Raw genomic sequence first — 22,095 nt, 5'->3', positions numbered from 1 at the left:
TATGAGACCGACACTCGACACCCCAGATTTCTCCTCCCACACTTCAGGCCCACTGGATCAGGAGGAGCTAGCAACTCAGGGTCACAATTTCACAGGTTTTGCAGCAAGGCCTCAGGAGGACCCGGGGGTAGAGAAAGAGCAACTCAAAGGGAATGTGGGGAGGGGAGAGAAGACTCAACACTCCAAGTTATTGTGACTCCAGGAAAGTCGATCCAGTTTAACTGACCTGTTTTCCTCGTCTTATCAAGCTGGCCCTCCTTACTGAGGGGCTGGCACTGGCGGAGCCCAGACGTGGGCAGGGTCACACCTCAAAGCCACCACCTCTGGCGTGCAGAGTCGGAGCAGCCTGCACAAATGAGAAAAGGTGACATTGAAGGGGGAGTCAAGACCAGCAGCTAGGACCGCTGGCCCCGGCGGGGGGGCGGGGGGAGCTCCAGGCATCCCAGCAGCGCGGTAACAGCCCATGCGAACGGACTTCCGGTGAGAACAAGACCACACTAAGTGCTATCAGCAACCGAGTGGCAAGAAGACAGCTGGAGAGAGTAGACAACATGGAACCAAACAATCCTTTACCGTAAGGACAGATGAGTACACCTTCTCCTGAGTGACAGGGGAAGCGCCCCCGACAGTTCAGACAGGACCAAGCCTCTCCTTGTTGTAGGGAGGATACAGCTCCAGTGACACGCATCCCCACCCCCCACCCCACCCCCCAGCCAAGAGTTTGAGCACATGTGCTCTGGGGTGCCAGGGGCCTCCAAACCCTGCCCTGGGAGAAAGCTGGCCCTCTGCAAAGTCCGGGAGCCCCAGAATGCGGCCTTCTGCAGCCTCCCCCAGAGCTGCAGCGTTCAGCCACATCCCGTTTCTGAGAACAGCATCCCAAAGCTGAACTGGGGAGTGCCCAAGCGGGAGATGGAAGGATGTACACCGAACCGCCACACAGACCAACGCTGTCGAGAAACACCTGCTTGGCCCACTTTCTGATTTTTATCCCCTCTCCGAGCGTCTGGAGGAAAGCGGCTCTGTGAGGCCACACGCCCAGTTATCATCTTGAACGGCACTCACTCTGCCCGCGACAGGTTCCTGAGCACCTCCGACAGGCAAGCCCCCTGCTGGACTGGCCAGTTGGGGGACAAAGTGCCACCAACCGGGCTGCAAGCCGCTCCGCTCCGTGGAGACTGCTGACATGTGAACTACACCTCACTGTTGGCAACTCTCCAACTTTTCTCTTTGCCCCTTCTCCTTCTGAAAAGTTCTTTGGATCTTGAGCCAAGTATCAAGAAACTAGGAGTAACTCATAGGGACAGCCCCCCAGTGGGATAGAGACCCCGTAAGCCCCGAGGAATCCTTATTACTACCTTAGTGATTCTCAATGGTTTGGTGGCGGCAAGAACCTCTTTAAGGGTCCGACAAAAAAATTAAGACCTTCCCAGAGAACGATGCACATGAGGCTATAGTCTCAACATTTCCCTTCAGCATCAAGAGTTTAGGGAGCTCAGAAACTCATCCTGGGGGTAAGCAGGGTAAGAATCCTGCTTTTACTTGACAACTCACCTTCCTTTAAACTATGAATCAGGTCGAGCTTATTACAATCCCCATCAGGTTTCAGAAATGCAGAACGTCCTTGCGGATCACCCCCACCCAAACTCAAAGACGCCTCGGCTGAGGGGAAACACTGTGGGAGAAGAAAAAACCAAAACACCACCACAAAAAACAAGCCCGATTTTCCTCCCTTTTTATTCATTTCTTAATTCACAGCAAATTTCAAGCCGATTTTTTCAGGATTTTATTTATTTGAGAGAGTGAGCAAGAAAGAGAAGGAACACGAATGGGGGGAAGAGCGGAAGGAGAGGGAGAAGCAGGCTCCCCACTGAGCAGGGTGGCCGACAAGGGGCCAGACCGAAGGACCCCAAAATCATGACTTAAGTCAAAGTCAGACACTTAACTGACTGAGCCACCCAGACGCCCCTCACAGTAAATTTTAATAGGAAGAAAGTCGAGCGCAACAGCTCCATGGTTGTTTTCTAGAAACTACCACCATCTCCAAATAAAGTGAATTATAGTTCAATGTATAATTATTAAAAAGCCACCATCACAGAGATGAGCCTCTGGAATTTAAACTTTCCAAAATATAACTACGACTCTCATTAACTTTTGAACTTACCCTCCCCGCTCATTTAAAAAAGATACTTTAAAAAAGTCCACCAAGGAATCTCCTCAGTACACACAGGGACCCAGAATGGGAGCACGGCGACCCGACACACTTGACCCTGAAACTTCTATCTTCTGATCTTGGATGTAAAGGATCTGAATACTGAAGACATCTTGCAATAAAGCTGAGGGACAAGGGGTTACTGGGGTTCCATCAGGCCTGAGGTATTCACAGAACTCAGCAAGTGGATAAGCCCAGGACAGTTCGTGGAAGAAAATTCAAGATACCCTTCACCTCTATCACCATCGCCTGGGTGGGGCGGGGTGGCGAGAGGAGGAGGAAAAAGAGGGCAGAAAAAACCAGGTGAGGAGAGCCTGTGTCCTAGAAGGTGACTCGAGCAGGAGAACGTGAGGAGCACAGGCTGGGAATCTGGAGGGGAGGCTCTCGGGGCTCCTGCGGGGGGACGCTGAGTTTGCATTCCCACACGGGCTCTGTCCTGATCCACTGGAAGCAGGATGACTTGGAGAGGGCAGAGGCCCATCTGTGAGGATGAGGGGGGCAGGGAAGGCTGGCCTCCAGCCCACAGGCCCCCGAGGAGATAAGGGACAATGCTATGTAAAGCCAGAAAGAAAAGATTAAGGAGCCTGTCTCCAGGTCCAATGAGATAGCAAAGGGGAGATGAAAGATAAAAGGGAAGATCGTCTAGAAACAAAGCTTCTCAGCTTCTGAAAACCCAAAGGATTCTTAAGTGAAATCTAAAATCTCTCCTAAAGGCCTGCGGGACAGATGGGGTAAGTCAGATGCCTAGGATGACAGGAGAGGCCCATGGATGCTCTAATAGGGGGCTTTATAAGCCGCAAGGACGTCTCTCTTAGACCGAGCTCCGTCAGAAAGGAAAATACTCTTCCGTCCCTCTTGTCTAGGCTGGGGACAAAACCGAACCAGATGAGGTGTCGCACCACGGCAATGCCCGTTCTCCCTGGCTTGCAAAGCGTGGGGCAAGACTGTCTCCTCTAACCAGGACAGCCTCGTGTGTGCTGTGAAGGCTGACAGCTGTGATGACGGCTCTGAGTTCCAGGACGTTGATGTGTTTCTTGGCGATGGGCTCGGTCTATGCCTTGCACGGGGCGGCAACCCAGGCAAGTCACCGTCTCCCTCACTGGCATGGGCTTTGGTCAGATGAGGCCTTGGAGTGTCCCATGGAACGCTCCAGCAGGCTGGGCCCAACTCGGCAACAGCAACGCGAGCTGCTCTGGCCAGTTCTGCATTCTCCCCGCTGGGGGGGGGCGGGGGGGAAGGTGAAGACCATGTATGTGGGCCCTCCCACGGGGCTGGCTTCTGAGGTCTGCCTCCAAAACATTCCCTCAAGATGACAGGAAGTAGTGAGACCTTCTAACCTGCCATTCAAAGCTCCCTATGCTCTGGCCTTCCTTTACCTTCTGGCCTTCCTGCCGGGGGTGACCTCTCTGTTCAGTTTCTTCTCCCAGAATGCACCTCTGCATGCCAGCCCCCTCCACTCCTATCTCTCAGGGGCTACCTTTCACACTTCATTCCCACTGAGATAATTCCCGAAGCTCTTTGTTATAAAACTCTGACTCTGCAATATTAATACCAACACTACTGATGATGATGGCAGCTGCTGGGTCTTGAACACTACTTGCCACACGCTAAGTACAGCATCTCACGGCATCCTCCCAGCCACACCCGAGGAGCCCTGGTCCCCCTATACAGATGAGAAAACTAAGGTGCAGAGGGTTAAGCAACCTGCGCCGAAGATCCGGCAGCAAAGCAAAAGCGTATCCAGCTTCTAAACACTGCTGAGTTTCTTCTGGACAAAATCTGCGTCCTGGCACAGGGCTGGAGAGAACAGATGCACTCCCTCAATCACATTCTCTGACTCGTCACAATCATATTCTGAGTCACTTCTGCCCTTCCGGACTGCTCGGCACCTGGCCTTGCATTTCTGCCTGTTTCTAGGCAGGGAAAGGACCTCTCTCACACCTTCACCTCTGCCTTCCTCTCTCTGGCAGGATGCATGGCTGGACTTCTACCTCAGACTGGAAAGTTCACTGCACAGGGCAAGAGTCTGCAAGCACTCACTGCCCTTGCTGTGCAAAGAGATGGGGGATGGGGGCGGGGGAGTACCTCCACATTCTACACCCTTGAATTCTAGAAGGAGAAGGAAATTGGAAGGAAGCCACCAGGCTCTGCCTGAAATCCTGAACAGCCCAGTTCTGCCCGAGTGGCTGGATCCAACTGATCCACCAGTGTGACCTCAGAGGCCATCTATGTCCCCTAGGCCACTTCCGCTTCCATGCATATGGAAATGCAGGCCTGGAATGAAAGGAAGGAGCTCTGGCAGGAAGCCTACACACGCAGGTCCTGGGGTTCCAACAAGGTGTCTGTGGGGGGAAGTAGTGAGGGAGGGCAAGAGATAGGGAACACAGAAGCTTGGGAGGGTGCAGGCACAACGGCACGGAGCAAAAATGACGTAAACACCACGTGAAGGGAATGTCAGTCTCATCCAGCCAGTGAGAAGTTAACTACTACTGATCCTGCCACACAGGCCACCCCAAAGTATGGTCCCCACGAGGGAGCATCAGAGGACCTTTGCTAGAAATGCAGACTCTCAATGTAGGTCAGTCAGGTCGCTATGCTGTACACCTGAAACTGACTTACACAGCACTTGTATCAAGGATTGTGCACTAAGACCAAGAGCAAGAAAAAGAAATAAAGATGCTCAGGCCCCACTCCAGAATGTCTACATCAGAAACACCTCCAGGGATGGGCCCTGTGAGTCTGTATGTTAGCTCTCAGGGGATTCTGGCGAAGCCTTCGGAACCAGCGTTCATCTTTACAGAGAATTCTATAAGAAGGCTGACACAAAACCAAGGATCTCCCTGAGAAACTTTCCTTCTGCGAGAATTTGGAAGGAGCCACTGTTACAAAAACCAAGGTGCTAGAAACTCGGATCTCAGTTCTAATTTTAGGTGTACCCACCAGGATGAATGAATGAATGCATTAATGAGTGGAAAGAAAGGAAGGAATGTAGTGTGTATGGGGGCGGTTAATTTATGCAGGGCCTATTTCAGCCGCTCAGGAATGGGGACATGTCAGATGTGAACTCCAGACAAGGCAGGGCCAGCCTGCAGTGCTGCGCCTCGGGGAAACTCTGGACCTTCAGAGCCATCTCTACAGCAAATGGCATCCGCCAAGCTGTCACTCCTGGGAAGTCTGCTCTGGGATGTTCTCCACAGTCAAAGCCAGCCGCCAGGATTTCTGGTGGCCCTGGACACCCTCGCGGGCCCCACAAATTTCTCTGCTGCTCACGGGAGTATGTGCGCCCCAAAGAGGGCAGGTGAGAAGAACACTCAGGGAGGAGAGCGCTGAGGGAAGGCAAACCGGAAGAAGCCCCATCCGCCTCAGAGGGAGCTCAGGGTCTCCTGCGCTGTGTCTCTTAATGGGACTCTCGGATGGAGAGGGACAAATGGAGCAGAGGCCACTCCTCCAGCCTAGAGCGGCTGCCCCGCACCAATAAGGTCTCAGGAGCCCCCATGGGTGCCAGGATTACCACAGGCTGCTGGCTCTCCACAAGGAAGGTTCACTATCCTCGGGTAAAGGAGCATTTCAATATTCGGTTATGTCCGGGTGGGGGGCACGGAGACAGAGAGGGGCAGCTCAGGGGAGTGACAGGTCCCATGCTGGAAGCAGTTTCTCTCATAAAAATAAAAGTCACTTGCGGACATTTTGATGGTTACGGGACACACACACTTCAGCAGGGAGCCAAGCGCTGACTGGAAGGCAGGCTTCTTGCTGACCAAACTTCACCGATGAAATTTACTCTCCGAAATACCAACCCCTGGAAAGACGGGCTGATTTCTGCGCCCGCTGGTTTATGAAACTGTCCGTGGGACCCTACTCTTCTTCCTGTATGTCTCCACAGGGCTCTTGGCTTCTTCGGAGGAAGTGGGGCAAAGTGCGGCGTCTAAGCTTCTGGGTCGTCACTGAGCCCGGGAAGCAGCCGGAGGCGTGCTTTACAACTCTTCTCCCGGAAGCACGTCTCACTGACAGGATCGAACTCCCGCCAGACATGCGAAGCCAAGTCACAGCTGCCACACGGCAGCCATTTGCTCCCCAGTGCCCTGGCCGTCCGGGAGGCCCCTCCCACCCCACCCCCCACCCTCCCTGCGGCCCATGGGGCCGGGCCCTGTCCCTTCTCTCTCCAGGTGAGCTGGGCTTTCTCGAAACTGGCTGCTGGGATCTGGTATTTCATCACCTCCTTGCCCAACTTAGCAGAAGTGAGCCTGGTTCCCTACTGGGCCTGAGGAAGCAGGTGAGAAGGACCGCGGTGGGCAGGCCAGGGGGGCCTAACTAAGGGAGCACTCAAGCTGGGCGTGGGAAGCATCACCTACCCCCAGGGCACAAAAGGCTCTTCTGGCCAGAGCCAGAACAAGTCTCCCTTCGGGGGACTGAGCTGAGAAGCCCCCACCCTACCCCACCCTAAGATGTGCCTCCGCCTTATCAGGAAAGGGTGGGGAGAGGCCTGCACATCACACCTCCGCTGAGGAGTTTAAAAAGAGAAGACTATTGCTATAATAGAAAACAGGATTTAAGTAAGGGTCTGTCAGAGGTCTGGTGTACCTCCAATGACTGTCTTTCAGAGCACCTCCTTCCCCAGTAACTAGGGGGGGCACTGACCCTTTGTGACACAGACTCTGGGCTAGAAAATTTGTTAGGTACTTTATGTGACTCCTTCCCCAAACCTTGTGAGGCAATGGTGAGGTTACTTGCCAGCTATTAAGCAGCTCCTAGGGAGCAGGGCCGGGATTTTATCTAGCCCAGGGTTGCCAACTCCAAAATTGTTACACCTTCCTCTGTACCACGATGATGATCATGGAAAGACCATTCCAAGAGCCATGAGCACTGGGAAATCAAGTTAGGGGGAAAACAAGAAATGCCTGAAGGAACCAGACATGTTCAGCCCATCAAAGACAAAGAACGTGAGACACCTTGAAGGCTTCCCAAGCGGGGTGGAGGTAGGCAGCTCACCCTCTCCTCACGTGCCCCCACAGCATGAATGACATCTGTACAAAGAAGCAGGCCTGGGACCCCATAATCCTTTACGCCAGAGCTCTGAACTAGCCCTGATCACAGACAGAATGAGGCGCAGTAAGGAGCCTGCTGTCCCTGGAAGCAGGCAAACAGAGGCTGAATAACAGAGGATGATCCGGTGACTGTATCCGATCATCCTTTTGACTTTCAGATTTCTATACAGGGGAAGAGGACCTTCCCTCTCTCCTAATCCCATCAGATTCAGAAGCAGGAGCGAGGAGAATCAACTCCAGAAGTAGGATTTAAAAGAGCGTAAGGTGCGGAGTCTGAAGTCTTGTTGAACTGAAATAAAAGCTTTGCTTACCGCCAGCGGTGCCAGGCACGTGAACCGTCCAGAAAACGAAGCTAGTCATGCTGCTTTCACAGCACAGAAAGCAATCCAAGGAATACTCCCGAAGACCCTTTCCAGGTACAGCACCTGCCAACACCAGCTGCCCGTGTCACACCATTGAGCTCCCAGCGTCCCAGCTTCCCCAGCCCCAGAGCCAACCACCCCCCCCAACTCCTAGACTCCTCCAAGGGCTTCCCCTATTGCCAACGCTTTCAGGGGAGGGGTCAGTTTGAGGATCTTTAGAATTTTCCATTCCAGCCCCCCAGTTTAACACTGAAAGATAATTGAGCTTATCACGAATGCAATCTCATTAAGGACAAGGGGCAGAGCAGCTGCTGCCCCGCTGGCTGGCTCACTCCAATGTTGCAGGGAGAGCAGGAAATAAAACCCCTCCAGCTTCAGTTCGCAGGGGAAACAAATCCTGGGCAGCTCGGCATTTGCTTAATCAAGGAAGCGGGCGCTGCGGGCTGCTGCGGGCTCTGGTTCACTCCTCCCCAGTGCTTGAGCACCTCTCCCTCTCAGCTGTGCCACCTGACTGCAGGGCGGCTGACAAACAGCCACTGGCCCCAGACCCTCCCTGAAGTGGGTCTGGGTGCCTTTAATCACATTTACAGCTTGGAGGAGGAGGAGGCTGGGGTAAAGTTCAGCAGCCGTTTGCAGAGAGTTTTAGGCAATATCCTGCAACTCTTTCACAGGCCCTGAGGTTGCGGGGCTGGCCTTTCAGACACGCTTGGGTAAAGGGGCTGCAAAAACAGGATTCTCCACTCTCTCCCCGACTCGAGAAGCTGGATGCAAGCTGACCACCCCCACCCCCCACTCCAGGCAGATGGGTAACCTCGGATCTGGCCTTCCAGCTCCCAGAACTTAGGGCCATTTCAGGGGGACAGCCCTTATAAAACCAAAATTGCTTTCTGGGAGACAGATGTATTGTTCCGAAATGCTTCAGAGAAGGCAGTGGAAGGAGAGCCCCTCTTCCCTTGCCCACTGGAAAAAGGGTTGGCTCTGGGCAACATCTCACAGTGGGCGATCAGACATTACAAACGGTCAGCTGAGAATGACTGCACCATGCCCAGGCCACCAGGTGTTCCATGGCCTGCCTGCTATGCCCTCTAATGGATGACCTCTTCCCCTAGCTTTTGCCTCTAAGAAAAGTATTCACCCCTATATCTACGAAGAAAAACAAATACTCTGAGATATAAGCAGCTGACAAGTGTTTATCGCCAGCCAACCAGCCAAAAACATCAGGAAGCAAGTGGTTTTCCTTTAACACTGAGCCCAAACCAAGAAGCTACTCTGGGGGCAGGACAGGGCACCAGGAAGGCAGGTGCCACATGGCACCGGTCTCCGAGCCCCAGCCCTAAGAAGCCGGCCAGCAGAGGCAGCTCGGGAGGCTGGCTTCTCTGCGGGGAGATGAGCACAGGCTCCTGGAGGAAGTATGAGCCATAGAGGCCCCCCTGGCGTTTCTGCCCTGAGCCTCTAAGAAGGTGATCAGTTCCCGACAACTGCACTCCCCTGGGGTATCTAACTGCATTGCTGTGGCCCCTGCACAAAGGGCAGAGCCCCACAGCCCCAGCAGGGTCCCAAAGGACCATAGAGCGCCCCAAGCCCACTGTTGGTTTGAGTCTAACTGAGCGTACACGGGGCACCGAGCTTGCCCAGGCCCTTCAGTGCGGGATCACAGGACAAGTCCCATCCTGACCCCTGAGAACCTTTTGCAAGCCCCTCAACTTCCCTCCTGAGTGACAAAGAACAGGAAGGAAGACCTCCAAGGGGGAGATGAACACCAGCTGACTGAGCACTGGGCCAGTACCAGCAGGGAGCCTAAGAGGAGACTCAGTGGTTAGAGATCATAGGTCCTGGCCCCTGGGGCCTCAATGGCAGACCGGGACCATTCCAGACATCTGCCCAGCCCCGGAAGGGCCTGACGCGTCTCGAGAGAGCCCCCAGAAGGGAAATTTCTGGAGCACAAAGTTTAGAAACCCTGGTGCATGCCAAATTAACTTAAGCAGTGTATTACAAACATCCCCAGTCAAGTGGGGATCTCAGCTGAAAAAAGACCGGCCTCTACCCATATTTTGACACAAAATTGTCTCCGCGTGTAACCACGTCCTGTTTCTCGAATGAAGTTCTTGAGACCACCTGCAGTCGTAACACTCCCTCAGCTCACCCCCTTCATTTTACTTGAATGCCTGTGATAAAGGCACCCTCGTGGCGTTGGAAAAGAACATCCCTACCCTTTCCTTTTATCTTCGCTTAACAGTTTGCCATCCAGTGATAGGAGGGGCCTCGCCTCCAACAGTCCGCCCTTTTATCTCCCGCTGACCACGCAACTACACCAAGCCAAGGGCTGGATTTCCTGCAGCGCCCTCCGAGGGGCTGTTGGACTTGTTTAAAATATGACTGGCCTCCAGAACCTTGGAACAATGCCTGAGCAACACCTACCCAGCATCCATTTCAGCTCCAGCCTTGAAAGCCTCCAAGTCCAACGTACCAGGACTCCTAGTGCCTCGGTGTGGGAGGCTTACTGCCTCCGAGCAAGAGAACTCACTTTCCAGTCGGCGGCCAATGTAAGGGCCACCTTCGCCAATGTCCAGAAACGTTAGATGCTACCTACAGTAGCTCAAGTTAAACTCTGAGTTTCCACTATTATTATTATAGTAACTCAGAGGCACTGAATCCCATCCTTTAGCCGCTGGAACACAGAGCAGTATGCCATGTGCTTTCTCACAGAAGCCTGGGAACACACAGCACCCATCATCTGCAGTGTGAGGATACGCTGACCTCTGACCACAGGCCAAGCTCTGTGTATGAGACTTGGCTATGCTAGAAGGCATAGGTCCCCAGCTCAAACTCTCACCTGCTCTGAACACCACAAGCATTCCTGTGAACATCAAGGTTGGCCATGACGGCAAACTCCTATTTTTGTGGCGGACCAAGGCTACTATGGGACAGCCATGCCACTTATGTGATGGGACGACCAGGAGTTCACCCATCAGAGCACAGAGGACTCCAACTCCCTGCCATTCGAGGCTGTGAGTTCCATCTTCTTGGCATCACACCAGCGTATGTGAGGTCAATGGTCTCAGAGAACGACACGATCAGATGTTTCAAACAGTCTACCAGAGTTCCCGGAGTAGAAGAAAAAAGTCTTCACAAAGTCAAATAAAAAGAAGAAAAACTTCCTTGTCTACGTCCCCCTTAGCCCCTCACAATCTCCCAAGGAAGAGGGTTCAGGGTTGGGGGGAGGGAGGGGGGCCAGGCGGCGGAGTGATGGCAGTAGGCAAGGCCATAGGTTAGACCTGAGGCAAACGAGTGACGGAAACCAGGCCAAACCAGGCCGTACGTGACATTTGCAACACAAATTTCTGTGCCATCACTCCAAGACGGAGCCAGTGTTTTTAGGATCCCTCTTTATGAGGCCCAGATAATAAACAAGAGCATAGAAAGACCAGCTCAGCCACATGGTCCCCACGTAAAACGCAGGAGGCTGCACTCTGTGTGGCCCTTCTCCTGCTGCCATGGGGCTCGGCCCTGTCGCTGGCCTGTCACTGAACAGGAGCCAGCTCCCTGGCTCGGCCCCACGGGCCAAACAGCAGGCGCTCTGCAACGTCCTCCGTTTCCTCCCAGCCATGAAGTCAGAACAACCTGTACAGACAAAGAGAAGCGAAAACTTGCGAAACAAGGGCATCTACCCTGCTCACTGAATGTGCCCGAGGAGACTTTCTCAGAGACCTTTTCAGATGCTTCACTGCAATTCTGGAAAGAAAAGGCAGTCCCCTACACCCAGGCACGCACATGTTCACACAAACCCAATTTCATGCTCTGCCGGGCCCACCACTGCAATGCAGAAGTCAAACCAGAACTCCAGAGCGTGGCCCCCGGTTACTTAACGGATTTGGAATTGTAACTGACACTTTTCCATAAACTCTGTAGAGGCCGGTGACATCCTGGCATGTTCCCAATCTGGAAACAGAGTCTTCCTAAGGCCGGGAAGGGAGAAAGGCCTAAGAGATTATACAATGATCTGCTACCTGACTACAGAAAAAAATGCTGTTTGCAAGAAAGAGATGTGGGGGGAGAAAGTCTCTACTGTCTCTTTATTCCTTGTAGTTAACCCTAACATTATGCTCTAGCCAAGGCAAGAATAATCCTTTTAGGGTTTCACCCACAAGAAGCTACTAATTGTGATAACTTTTTTTTTTTTTTTTTTTAAACCCTATCGGCTGAGATTCATTCAACAGGACTAGAGTTTGGAAGACAGGCAAAGTAATTCCAGTTCTATCTGATATAAAGATCTCGAAAGGACCATGCTACTGGTAGGAGTCATGTATTCTGCACAACCCGAATTTATAATCAAATGTGATTATTCACATGAGGCAAATGCTCCTTTAAATTTTTTTAGCTTGGAGAAACAGAAAACCGAGGGACACGTTAATCCGCCAGATCTGCCAGGCTCACGACTTTCACAGCTTCTCCCTACTTTATTTACTATGGCTTTAGCCACTAGGCAGATTTCACTTTAAAAACGGAGTCTTCTTAGTCTCCTGGGGTCTGACTTCCAGGCCCATCCTTGCTGCTTTCTGTGAATTCAAGCCAAAGTCCAGGAAGAGTGCACAGAAAATGTGCATTCTTGGCAAAGGGTTAAAATGCATTGCTGAAGATGTTCTGTACTTTCTTTGTGCCCTTGAAGCAGGGTGATTTTTGGTATCAGTCTGGAAAACCTGAGACAGCGTGGTGGCCATTCTGAGACGTTAGTGTACGGACCTCCCAGAGATGAAAGCCACCAGGAGCTGTAGGACAGAGCCCCCTGGCCTGGAAATTGAGGAGACAGGGCACAAGGAGGTACATTTCAATCCATGGGAAAGTAAATCATGAGCCAAGCACTTTAGGGCTGACAGGTTCCCAAGGTGTAAGTCATCGAGCATGAGGGCAGTAGGGCAGAAGCAAAGATGAGCTTACAGAAAAGATCTGGCTTTCAGAAGACAGGGCGTTCCAGTTAGAAGGAAATGTACAGCCACCCAAGAGGTCTGGACCGGTCGTGGCATCACGAAAGCGCAGGCTGCTGCGTGCCTACGTTTTCACCCTCCTTGAGTAAAATAAGGAAAAACAGACAGTTTGCTGGGATACTCACAATGCTGAATACATTCTTTTCTGAGGTTCAGGTGCCCCCTTTTACAATGAGATGGTTGAGACTGGTTATTAATGGTGATTTCTTTATGGCAAAAGAAAAAAAAAAAAAGCCACCCCTTGAGTCTACCTGCAGAAGTTTTGCCTTGAGTTTCTAGACCCTAAAAACAAAACCCTTGGGAGCCATCAGGCTATATGCCATGTGACATCTGAAAGGAGGGAGAGTGGAGCAGGGCGAAGGGCAGGGATGGGGTGGCCAAACTATGCTGGTGTCAAAGTTCCATCCACGGGGACGGACTTCATCCTGCGGCTATGAGAACCCACTGAAGGTCCACCACTTCCCTTTCAGAAAAAACAAAAAACTTGTGAGACGAAGTAATACGACCCACATTTTTAAAAAGTTCTTGGCGGCAGTTAAAGAAATGGACAATTAAGGCACGTAACCCAGTTAGGAGGCCACTGCCGTATGAGGGACAGACAGTAGGACTGTGGGATCCACGAAGACATCACCAAGGGCCGGACCTCGCCATGGAATGAGGGTGAGGACGAGGCTGATACTGGGCTTCTGCTTGGGCAAAAGAGTGGGTGGCAAGGCAGTTAACAGAGATACAGAAAAAAAAATTCCCAGTACAAGGAGAGCATAAAGAGAGCACAGCAGGAAGGGACTGGTTATCCCGCAGCAGGATTAAGAGAAAAGTTCTGCCCCAGAGAAAACCTCCCATGCCCAGAGCCAGAAAAGGAGCAGATGGGAATAAAGAAGGTTCTGGAGGAGGTGGAAAAGGAGGGCAGGGGGCTACCAGGCGCGGGAAGATGAAACACGCTGCTTGAATGGAATACATAACATATGTAGCCATGTAAACAGAAGTATTCGTTGTCACACTGACTCTGCTAATGAACACTGACGTAAACTGCTGATGTTGGGGGAAGGGCACAGAGCCGAACTCCCAGGTTACAGGTCTACCCAGAACTGTACCACATGTAAAACAAAATCCATCCTCCTCTCTCTTTTCAAACAGCCTATCCTATAAAACTCCCGGTCTGCGGAACTGACAGCATCTAGAACAGCGAAGTCCAGGTGAAAGTTCTCCAGCAATGAAAATGGCCTCTGTCTGGGCGGCCCAATATGGTAACCGCTAACCACGCCTGGCCACTGAGCACCTGAACGGAGACTAATGGAACTAAGGAACTCCATTTTTAAATTTTACTTAAGTTTAATTTAAATTTAAATAGCCACATGTGGCTACCAGCTGTTGTACTGGATAGAGTAGGTTTATGGTATTTTCTTTTTCCTCCAGTAATCAGTAATCTTGGGTTACTAGACTGCTGTCCTTCATTTGTTTGCTTCCTGGGGTTTTTAAGCCCTGGAGCAGGAGTAAGGATGATCTGGCATGGTTTTACCTGCAGGCATGAGAAAGAAGTGAGCTGATCCCAGAAGTAATACACTTTGCTATGAGTTTTCTTTCTTCCCAGAGTTTCAATGCATAAAGGGAAATCACCCATGAAACCAACAACAGAGGGACATCTCCTAAGCCAGACTGATTTCTTCTTGGTGAGTCATCACCACCCTGCCCCATCTACCCCAAACCTGCTCAGACCTGGTCCCACCTCTGACATGAAGGTCAATGTGTACAAACAAGGGAAAATGGTTACAAAATCAGATCAAGTTTAAAAAGCAAGTCAGTGCCTTTGAGCATTCTATGTTATGAGCAAGTACTTATGGACAAAGCCTGGACGATGCAACCAGAAATGAGATATGGGTCATGGGAATATAGTGATGTTTAAAAGAAAGGTATAATTTAGTATCATCATAAACTTGATTTTCTAATTTAAAAAAATTTAATACACAAAAAAAGAAAACAGTCACACAGCACTCCTTAAGATATGAAACGGTTGCCCTGCCTTCCTCTCTCAATTTAAGTATCTCTAGCCTGTGCCTGGCACACAGTAGGCGTCTGTTCAGTTCACTCTAAGTTAAACATGGGCTGATGAAGGGGTGAGATGCTCGGGTTGGCAGCCTCATTCTACAGACAAGTACAAGATTCATACCCTCGAAGGAGACATGACGAAAAGAGCACTGGGTGTTGTAAGCCACTGCGGAATCACCGAAGCCTCCCTCTGAAGCTAATAGTACAGTATATGTTAATCAAATTACCAACTGAATTTATTTTTTTTTAAAGATTTATTTATTTATTTGACAGAGAGATCACAAGTAGACAGAGAGACAGGCAGAGAGAGAGGGAAGCAGGCTCCCCGCTGAGCAGAGAACCCGACATGGGACTCGATCCCAGGACCCCGAGATCATGACCCGAGCCGAAGGCAGCGGCCTAACCCACTGAGCCACCCAGGCGCCCCACCAACTGAATTTAAATAAAAATTCATATGCCCTCGAAACTGTGTCTAAAATTTGCAGTATTCATTTTTGGGGGAAGAGTCCATAAATTTGTTCTGATTTTCAAATGCTCCTTTCTCTTGTGAGGATGAGATCAGTCATGTCCTACATGGCAGTGACTTAATAATTAACTGAGTGAAATCAATCCCCCAATGCCTACTACAAACAGCTACAATTTTAGGACAGAATTCATCCTACAGGAAGTGGGGGAGATCATGGGGATCCCCATTTCTGTCACCGTTTCTGTGGTTTTGTCCTCCCCCTACCCAACCCAGGTACTCCAGGAACCGCGCTGCTAGAGCCAAGTTAGTTCCTGGTGCTATTATGTTAAAACTTTCTGAGGGCCCGTTACCACCCCCTCTGGGCCATCAAAGGCACGGAGGAGGATTTCTGTAAGATCCACGGAGAGGTGTAAATGTGGCCTGCACTCTAGCAATTCCTGGGACTCTCAGAGGGGTCCCAGAACAGAGGGTGGTCCGGGGGAGAATGTTTATGTTGCAATTAACAAAAGGTAATGGCATTCGTGAGTCTTTTAAATAGAAGCCCAGAATTAAAACTGGGTCCCTCTATGCACCAAACAGTCCTTACTTAAACTGCCCATGCATAAATAAAATAAAGTGGCTATAAGAGGGAGGATTATATCAACTACAAAATTCCAGAGTCACAACCAGGGGAGTGGGAAAAGTGACGAAAGGTGCGGGGCGAAGGGGGCTGGCTTGGTCCTTGTTCCCTCAATGTAGTCTTTGAAGGTGAAAACGAACCAATTTTTTTTTTTTCTGGCCTTCCAGCTGTCAGAGGTTAAAACGAAACGAAACAAACTTGTTTGAAAAAATTAACCGACGGGAGCAGCCATCACCCTTCAACTGACTCGGAGGGAACTATATTTCACCCGAGGCCCTCAAACACGGTGTGATGATAAAAATGCTTTTGTTGGTCACCTCAGCTGCTAACTATGGCTCCAGCGCTAGACCTGGGGTGTGTGTGGGGGGGGTGTTCTAGAAGCTCACCACCTGGGTGAGGGAAAGCAGCAGCGACAAGAAGGTAAGGTCTAGGCCATCCTAAGTTAACGTCCGGGGGAAATACTGGGGCGCGTGAGTGGAGGGGCGTGAGGCGTGAAGCAAGGCTGCAAGGGACCCCGAGGAGCCCCTGGGGCTGGGCCTGCTGACGGGCATGCGTGGGGGTGAGGTGCGGGGAGCTGGGGCAGCGGGGCTGCGGGCTCGCTGTAGGCAGAGAAGATGATGTCAGTGTTCGGAGAACCTGTTGGAACACGGAACGCGACTGCAGGGGAGGGAGGCCTGACGAGAAATGGGAACAAAGGAAACACAGAGGCAGGCAGGCTGGATATACAATGGAGGAGCAGAGGGAGAAGGGGCGGGGGGCGGGGGAGGACGTGGCAAGAGTCACGGGCTAGATTTCCTGCCGCCCCAGGAGGGTGACTGGGAAGAAGTTTCTGAGGGTGAAGGTGGTCAGGCTAAGTGCTTTTTTCGACAGCTGGAAAGTGAAGAAATGACAAGAATAGAAGGGCAGGTCTGGGTACTCCGGGATTAGCACAGAGGTGAGAACGGGAGCTTCTGAGGGCACAGGGGATCCATCCCTCCAGGAGAGGCGGGGCCGGTGCTGGGGGAGCCCCGAGACAGAGCCAAGAGGGTCTGGCCTACGAAGGTAGGAAACAGGGCTGGCAGGAATGAGGTTCCCCCAGGAAGGAGCAGGGTGTGGCGTCTGCATCCATGTGAAAGCAACAGCAATGAAGGCGCAGGACCCTTCAGCACCTGGGAAGACGCAAAAGCACCGAAAGGAACCATCCCAGGGGCTGCTCCAGAAGCTCCCAGCTGGATAAGCTTCATCCTGAACACACAGTAGGCACTCAAGTATTCTACTGATTAGTAATCTCAAGAAAACAGGCAGGGGGTCATATGCTGTGTGGAGGAGGAACAGAAAAGGGGAATTGATGGTTTAAGGAGCAGAGGGCCCCAGGGAGCCGTGGGAGGGACCACAGTGGCAGAGATCAATAAAGGCCTCCCCAGCGGGCTAAACCGGCAGGCCCCGGGAACAGCCAGGGACAATGATGCTGAAGGGTGATCCCGAACTGGAGGTACTGTGATTAAGAACAGGCTCAGGGGAGCAGGGAGTTTGATCCCTGGAACCCCAGCCTCCCACTCAGGGTGAGTCTGGCATCCTGTTTCCCACTCCGGACAGCTGGCTAAAGAGAAGGAAGGAAAACCCGTGTTATTTCAAACGGTGGCATCTTTTACTCCGGCTATCTGAAGCAAGCCTGTCAGGTTTCTCTCAACAGATGCCCAATTCACACACGCAGCTGCTCTCCTGAACGGGAAACAAGTGGGATTCTACCTACAAATACCAAGGGTACCAGGTCTCTGCCGGGGAGAGAGAACGCCCAACCCAAAATGGCTTTCACAGGTCCTCCCCCGGCTCCCCCCCCACCCACCGCCTTCCCGGCTAAACTTCTAACCCAGATGCGCCTCAGTGCGGAATACGGCTGGGAAATCGCCAGGGACCTGCAGGAGTTGATCATTAAGGACGCAGCCTTCCACCACCAGCTCAGGGGTCCGCCATCACTTCTCCCACAGTAAGCTGGTCTGGACAACTCTGCCTGTGATTCAATTAGCCTGAGTTGAGTTGCTCTTTTTAGGTCAGTTCTTTCTTCTTTTGTTTAGATCTGACTCAAGATTTACTTCAATTATCGACACGTCTGTTAGGGCACCCAGGCAAATTCAACCATCTCAAGTGAGGGAGAGGGAAGGAAGGGTCGGGATCTTTACTAAAACAACATAAGCAAAACAGCCCCTGCCCCCCATCTCTGTTCTCTAACATTACCAACCTCCTGGACCAGCAACTGTTTCTCAAAGGAAGATTCTAGACTCTTAAGTCTGAATGTGAAAAACTCCGTGGTTAAGCCCTGGCTTGCAGAAAACTAAAAATTTCAGCAATTCTGGAATGAAATGCTATGTTCAGAGCTATACAGAGCGTAGCAGCTGTTCGCAGCCAACACGAAAACCGAAAGGGGTGATGCTATCTTTATCCTCTACCTAGACTCAAAGCTGGTACCGGCCTGGGCAGGGCTGCCCAGGAGCCGGCTGGGTTCTAGCCTGCTGAGCACACGAGACAAAGACGGCAAGGAAGTACAGGGGCTGGCAAAGTCCACCCAAACAAGACAAACAACAGACCCACCTGGAAGAGAGAAAATGCAGTTAATCATTAACAACTTTGAGGGGATGCAAGGAAACAGCTCGGCTGGGGAAGCAGCTTCCAAGGACATTTGGAAAATCCTTTTCATTGGTTCCAAATTGGAAAGATTCATCCATCTAACGCTTCCTGAATCTTCCCCGTTTTTCCTAGGAAAGAGAAACACCATCTCCTCTATTAAAACTCAAGCCCTGATCCTGAAAACTTAACAGAAACCTCTCCAGACCACGCTGTGGAGCGAAGCCCCAGAGGAGCGTCTAGGAGAGCAGATGATGATGGAAAAGGCACCCGAGGAGAAGCCCTCCTACGCCCGAAGCTGATGCAAGGGCTGGCTGGAGAGAATGTTCTCGTGGTGCGACCAGGCTACCTCACACTGAGAAGACGCTTCCCAGCAGCCAGCGGGTTCTAGCCCCAACAACCCCGTTCTGCTGCCCAGCCATGCATCTCGAGCACGGGCCCTCGCTGCCCGCAGCCTGCCACATGCCTAAACCACCAACGACCCAAGCTGCCGGGTGAGGGGGGCTTCACACTTGCAATGGGGAACAGCCAGCGACACGCCACACTTCCTGTTAGTTCTGACACACTGTCTCCAAGAAAAAGAGAAGAGCCACCGCAGGGCCGGAGATGAGCCAACAGAACTGCACAGCACGTAAGGAGTGGACTCGCCAGCCACGCTTCCTGGGTTCAAATCCCGCCTCTTTCGCTTGCCCACCGTGCTGTGTGGCTTGACCTTGTGACACTGCGCTAGGCCGGTTATCCCTCCCTCAGTCTCCTCAGCTGATGGCTGTTGGGAGGAAGGCCACAGTTAAATCTGCTAAGGGCTTTAACAGGGTCTGGGGCACAGCCTGCCAACCCTCTCAGTGCTTGCCATTGTTATATAGGTGTGTACCCCTGAGCACACGTTTACTGCGCAAACACACTAAGTAGCAAGGGCACATCAGCACGTCAGGCTTGATCCGCTAATTACTGGTTCAACAGGTGCCAAAGATACTCCATTCATGAAGAGCCATGGTCCTCAAACTTGAGCACGAACCCACACAGCTTACTGTCACAGAGGTCTGGGGACCCGCTCCAGAATTTCTGATTCACAAGGTCTGGGGCAGGGCCTGAGAATCTGCATGTCGAACGAGTTCCCAGGCCATGCTGATGCCGCTGTCCTGGGGATCACACTTGGAGAGTCACCGCTCCGTGTTTCGGGGCCTAAGCCTTACCTATTTATGGGCACAGTAAGGTTTAAGGAGATAAAATGAGAAAGGAGAGTGGCCACACGCCTGTGGCCATGTGCTCTTCCACACCCCGCACCCCTACACCTCTGCAGGGCAGGGGGCAGACCCCATGACGAGTTCCGGCCAATGGGCGGGAAGCCAAGATGCCTTCCAGCCTGAAGCTCTTTAACATGGCCAGCCATGTGAGCGGCGAGCTCCGGCCTTCCCAGAGCTGCGGGGAAGTGTATGTGATGCCAGGGCAGCTAGAAGATGAGCACGGCCTGGATCCCTGGGGCCACCAACCTGAAGGGAGCCACAGGAGCGAGCGGCTAGACCTGCACCCATCTCCCACGAACGAGAAACAACAGCACGTGGGGTTGAGCCGCTGAGATTTTAAAGTTTGTTTCATGCTTCAGCACAGCTGAGAGTAACCTAAGACAAGTCGTTATGAAAAGAACCTTCACATCCATCTTATTAAGTACCACCCATCAAACACAGATGTGAGGTCTTTTATAATAAAGTCCGTCAGCGTGGATTTCTACCTTATTGTCATTCGCTTCAATTCATCAAAAGAGGGGAGTTTTGTTTTGCCTTTTTTTTTTTTTAACCTCCCATTTGGGATCTCCTTCTCACCAAATTTAAAAATTCTTCATCGCAACATGATTACATAACAGTTGCCAACAATTCAGAAAGCTAAGTATGCTAAGAAGTACTGAAAATGTGGACAGTAAATACACTGCAGGCTTTGGACCCAGAGCCCCATGAAACACACATACACACACACTTCCACTCCTGGAAACCCTGGAGAAACGGCAGGCCAAGAGGAAAGGGTTTCAATTTTATTTATTAAATCATCTGTGAACTGATAACATATCTTGTCCAAATCAAAGAAGGTGATGTCTTTAAGGTAAAAGCGTCACCACTGAACCACAAAACGACTCCTTAAAAGAAAAAAAGGGAATTTCTAATCAACCTAGGAAAATGTGCAACTTAACAGGCAGGTAATGAGCTGCCATCACATACAACCTTTTGGGTGATGTGGAATAAAACATCATGAAAATTCTCATCTCCTAAAAAACGCCAGACATATACACAGCTGAAACAAAGCAAAATCCAGATCTCAACAACAAAAGCTAGACCATTTTGAAATACACAAACTTAAAAAAAAAAAAAAATGGGGGAGAGAGAATTTAAAAATAGGTAATAGATCACATAACAGCCTTCCTGGTCTAAAGAGCAGAAGAGCCCTTCTGTGGAGGGTCCTCTGTGAGGAGTAGCTCAGCTGGGTGGGCTCTACCACTGATCTCAACGGTGGGGGGACTTCTGGCTACAATTCTCCCTCGCTCTTTCTGGCAGAGGCTGGGCACACACACACATACATTTTAAAACTCATCCCAAAGGAGCTCAGTGGCTCTCTGTTCCCCACTTAGCACCGGCGAGGCGAAGCTAGAAATGAACAGATCTGCCGCTTCTGGCCTGCTTCTGGCCTTTTTGAGTTCCAAGTTCCGAGGCCCCTAGAGTGCCTCATTCTTGGGGTGTGGCACATTCCATCTCTTTGGGTACTTCTACACGGCCAAAATGGGGGGGGGGTAAACACTCATATAATGCATTTGGCCACATATTATCACTCAGCTTTAAACTCAAGAGTTGAAAATAATAAAAAAGGCCCCAACACTCAAAGCTATTCAGCAAATGGTTGGGTTTTTCTTTCAGGAGGTATGAAAAAGTCATTTAAAAAAAAATGAAAACCTGCAAACTTAAAGATCTTTAAAAAAACAAAACAAAACTGTATCACACATTACCTTTAAGGCATTAGAGAAACCAATAAAAGTCTCACACAGACCCTGTTTTAAAACAGGGTTACTTCTGCACTTTTCATTAAGGAGCCAACAGTGGAGGACACTCCGTTAGGACATCAGAGAGAACAGGAATAATGTGCAATTCGATGACAGGTGGATTTACTAATAATCACATAACTAAAGAAACTCAGCATTGCATCTGGCCAGTACTCCTCTGGAAGACCCCTGGAAACCCCTATTAATTAAGCAAGTTCATTTTCTGACGCTCCCTCCATGACCTCAAATCAGAGTTACTGTGTGCACATCTACAGAGAAACATAATGGGAACATCCACGTTTAGCAAATGAAAGCCGTATAAAAGCGACCTCAAATGATTTTTGGAGTCTAATTCGCTCAGCACCTTTCCTCCACAGTCAGGCTTGAGCTGAGGGAATCAACTCCAAGACTATTCCCAGGGTGTTTATAAACATGATGCTTCGTACAGCCAGACGCCCCTTTCCAGTCCCTTAGAACATGCTGTCCCCAAGTAAGGACTGTGAGTGCTACTGGCCTAACAAGACGGTTCTCCCCATCCTGCTGGCCCAGCCTGGCGGCCACCTTCCCCTACACACAGGAACTGCAGGGTGCTCCCCAGCAAAGCTTGCTCCCCTCTGCTCTCACAGCTGTTGTCTCTCCAACTGGCACCCCAAGAAACCTTGGGCTATACAAACACACATCCCTATGGTGTTCAACTTTTATGAGCGCCTTAGGCCATGATGCAAGCCAGTCTTGGCTAAAAG

General features: G+C 51.1%; 1 protein-coding gene and 1 long non-coding RNA gene across 9 annotated transcripts in view; one reads left to right on the top strand and one right to left on the bottom strand.

Annotated features, from left to right (window-relative positions):
- RREB1 (ras responsive element binding protein 1) overlaps positions 1 to 22,095 on the bottom strand; it is a 174,061-nt gene that overhangs the window by 67,267 nt on the left and 84,699 nt on the right. For 6 of the 8 annotated variants that reach the window (XM_059399391.1, XM_059399395.1, XM_059399390.1 and 3 more), the window contains exon 2: positions 227 to 346. The gene's annotated coding sequence lies outside the window, so the exon portion shown is untranslated. Of the gene's footprint in view, positions 1 to 226; positions 347 to 1,551; positions 1,574 to 7,565; positions 7,676 to 22,095 lie in introns of those variants that run through there. The other 2 variants (XM_059399393.1, XM_059399394.1) reach the window with 2 other exon arrangements.
- Positions 13,023 to 15,110, top strand: LOC132017584 (uncharacterized). Its single transcript, XR_009404341.1, has 4 exons — positions 13,023 to 13,258; positions 13,736 to 13,845; positions 14,190 to 14,268; positions 14,918 to 15,110. It is a non-coding gene; the product is annotated as an uncharacterized LOC132017584 (long non-coding RNA).

The sequence above is a fragment of the Mustela nigripes genome, chromosome 5, assembly GCF_022355385.1.
Source record: "Mustela nigripes isolate SB6536 chromosome 5, MUSNIG.SB6536, whole genome shotgun sequence".
NCBI lineage: Eukaryota > Metazoa > Chordata > Mammalia > Carnivora > Mustelidae > Mustela > Mustela nigripes.
This window is presented reverse-complemented; position numbering and strand designations above follow the sequence as displayed.